Here is a 3,884-nt window from a genome sequence, read left to right as displayed (position 1 = left end):
ATAAAACTCTGCAATGAAGGGAGCTAAAGATCCGGAGATGGAGCCAGATAGGTCATAGATAAGGAATTCTAACAAAATAACATCAATGGGGGTGCAATCAATGAGCCCCTCTTATTGACACCCTTTTGGTCAGTTAAATACATAATTGAAAGTGTCTTGTGGTATCTGTATAATTGGGGCAAAAAAATTCCAGTGGATTCTGCCAGAAATCTTGTCAGCTGATATTTGCTATCTTCTACTTTCTGTTTGTGCTGTATCTGGTCTTCAGAACACCTCTGAGATATGTCAGTAAATGGGGGGGTGTTCTGTAGTAGAGCGTAGAGCGTGTATACGTATATATATTTGTACAGGGCTCAAGTCCTGCGGGAACGCGTGGGAACGGAGTCCCTGCACTTTTTTCACAGCAGGAACGCAGTTCCCTTTGCAGGACTAGAGCACACTACCCGATGAATCCATATACAGGAATTCATCGGGTACGAACGCCGCCGGGCACATGCGATCGCTCGTTACAGGTCCTGTCAGGTGAGAAATGCCTGACTGTCTGTTCATACAATGTATGAACAGCGATCAATCATTTCCCCTAGTGAGGCCACCCCCCCCTACAGTTAGAACACACCCAGGGAACATACTTAACCCCTTCCCCGCCCCCTAGTGTTAACCCCTTCACTGCCAGTGGCATTTTTACAGTAATCAAATGCATTTTTATAGCACTGATCACTATAAAAATGCCAATGTGTCAAAAGTGTCCGAAGTGTCCGCCATAATGTCGCAGTACCGAAAAAATCGCTGATCGCCGCCATTACCCCCTATTTTGTAAACGCTACTTTTGCGCAAACCAATCAATAAACGCTTATTGCGATTTTTTTTAACAAAAAATATGTAGAAGAATACGTATCGGCCTAAACTGAGGAAAAAAAAGTTTTTTTTATATATTTTTTGGGGATATTTATTATAGCAAAAAGTAAAAAATATTCATTTTTTTCAAAATTGTCGCTCTATTTTTGTTTATAGCGCAAAAACTAAAAACCGCAGAGGTGATCAAATACCACCAAAAGAAAGCTCTATTTGTGGGGAAAAAAGGACGTCAATTTTGTTTGGGAGCCACGTCGCACGACCGCGCAATTGTCAGTTAAAGCGAATGCAGTGCCGAATCGCAAAAAGTGCTCTGGTCTTTGGGCAGCAATATGGTCCGGGGGTTAAGTGGTTAAGGGTTACCTTGAGTTGTATGGATCCCGCAGGATGACAGAGAAACTGTACACAAATCTCAGCTTAACCAATGTAACTCTTTACTTGATAGAGGCATTGCCACAGGCATTAGTGGAGGGCCGGCATGACAAGGGTTAACTGGGCGTATACAGGGGACGCCTGATGGGAGTGGGGGTTGGTATATCCAATAGGGAGAGCAGGAGGCTGAGTGAAGGAAGGAAGAGGAAGCCAGTCGCCACGAGGCAGCACAGGGTAAGGAGCTTCCTACCCACCCGCCCTGTTTTTTAAGGGTTGATTGCCTACTGGTATAGGGGTTCTCGATGGCCGCAGGTGGCGGAGGTGTTGGTGGGGTGCAAGGTCCTTGCTAGGTCAGATGGGCACCTAAAAGGCATGGTTAGGGACCCGTCTGAGGTACCAGATGGTGTATGGGTACCTACTAGTTGTCTCTGAGTCGGAGGTTGTAGCGGCTGGAGGCCTAGAAGTGGCTAGCAGGTACAGGGATGGGTTATGCCGATTGGACCTTGTGCCCCAGGGTGGTAAAAAACTACTGGAAGTTTTATAAATACAGGTTAATGTGTTATGTTAATTATGGTTAATTATTGAAAGTTATATATATTTTGGGTTATATATATTTTGGTTAATAAAATGGCCGTCTTGGCCAATTTACCCCATTCAAGTCTTGTGTGGTTACTAGGGGAAGGGATGGGGTTTTTTATGGTTAATAGTATAAGTCGTAATTAATACCATAGTCAAGGGTAAAGCAAAAGAAACAAAGGTAAAACAGTAAAGAACTGCTTGCAGAGCCCTGCAAGAGTCAGAAACAATAATAACCAGTAAATACAGGTTAAGTTATAAAGGCTATGCAGACCTGTGTAAGCACGCAGCAAGGGGATTCCCTCAATAAGGCATCCACATTGAAGCACCTCCTTGCCAAGCCTCACCCAGCTCTCACTAGTAACACTACTACACAGTATAATAGAACCCATTACTCAATCAAAGAGCATAAAGATGGACATCAAGGATCAGATCCACAGACAGAGTACGCCGGCGTACTTTCAAATTACCTGCGTCGTATCTTTGGTTTGAATCCTCAAACCAAGATACGACGGCATCTGGGTTAGATCCGACAGGTATACGTCCTCGTACGCCTTTCGGATCTAAGATGCAATACTTTGGCGTCCGCTGGGTGGCGTTCACGTCGTTTTCCCGCGTTGGGTATGCAAATTAGCTATTTCCGACGATCCACGAAAACGTACGAGCGGCCGTTGCATTCCTTTACGTCTTCTCTAGTCGGCTTTTTCAAGCGTATAGTTAAAGCTGGTATTTTGCGGCGTATAGTTAGACTTGTCATGTTAAGTATGGCTGCCATTCCCGCGTCGAAATTTGAATTTTTTTTTTTTGCGTAAGTCGTCCGTGAATCGGAATGTACGTAAGTCCCGTCTAAGTTAAAAAAAAAAATGACGTCCTAGCGACGTCATTTAGCGCAATGCACGCCGGGAAATTTCGGGACGGCGCATGCGCACTTCATTCGGCGCGGGGACGCGCTTCATTTAAATGAAACACACCCCCTAATCGCCGATTTGAATTCCACCGCCAGAAATACACTACGCCGCCGTAACTTACGGCGCAAAATCTTTGAGGATTCGAAAGAACGCCAGGTAAGGTACGGCGGCGTAGCGTATGTCTGATACGCTGCGCCAATCTATTTCTATGTGGATCTGGCCCCAACTGTCTGCAATGATGAAATAGGCAGTCTTTAGATGATATTCCTAATTAGTGTGGTTTGGTTGATCAGACCAAACCTCTTTTCAAATTATCCCAAAAGTCTGTGCACTGATGCGTTGGCATGCGGTGGCACACAAGGGGTAATTTGTAATCCAATAGGGTAACAAATAAACTTGTGGAAGAGGCCCTGCCCAAATAGTCAACCCGTAATGGCTAATGTGAACGATCCGCCCTCGAACAACACAGTCAGTAGGTTCTGGGCATGTGCCCGTCTCACCCAACCAGTTCAGGCCTCGTCCTTCCGAAACACTCCGTCCGCGATCTCCGATCACAGTCTTCCAAGATGATAGCCTCCGATCCTCAGTCAAGTCCCTGGGGTAATAGGAACCCATCCGATCACCCCGTCAGGGGTTCTGTCTCTCTCTATCCACTGCGCTCCGCTCGGGCGTAGGTAGGCCTCAACTCCAGGCCTAGACTTCCGTGGGACACTTCCACAGTTGTCCTCCTGGGTTGAAGAGGCGGTGTGGAGAGAGCGCACCAAACACGTCTCTTCCCTTAAATCACCTCCCCCAGCAGGCCGTGCGGGAAGCAAAGCAGTCTGGGATCGCACAGTTGCTCTCTGGGTAACGTAGTTCATAACAAGCCAGAGCAAATGGAGTCTCTTTTCTCCCTGTACTCAAATTCCCAACATCCTCTGCGGTACCAGGACAAGAAGTGAACAGCAGGTGGCTATATCACAACTCGGCCACAGGAGGGAGCTGAGATCCTTCTGGATCAGCAGATGGTAGTCTTTTATATCACGTAAAAAAGGGTGATATCCCGCTGTATATAGATATATACAGTACCTCACAAAAGTTAGCACACCCCTCACATTTCTGTAAATATTTTCTTCTATCTTTTCATGTGACAACACTGAAGAAATTACACTTTGCTACAATGTTGTGTAGTGAGTG

This window comes from Rana temporaria, chromosome 3 (assembly GCF_905171775.1).
Source record: "Rana temporaria chromosome 3, aRanTem1.1, whole genome shotgun sequence".
Taxonomy (NCBI): domain Eukaryota; kingdom Metazoa; phylum Chordata; class Amphibia; order Anura; family Ranidae; genus Rana; species Rana temporaria.
Note: the sequence above shows the minus strand (reverse complement) of the source record.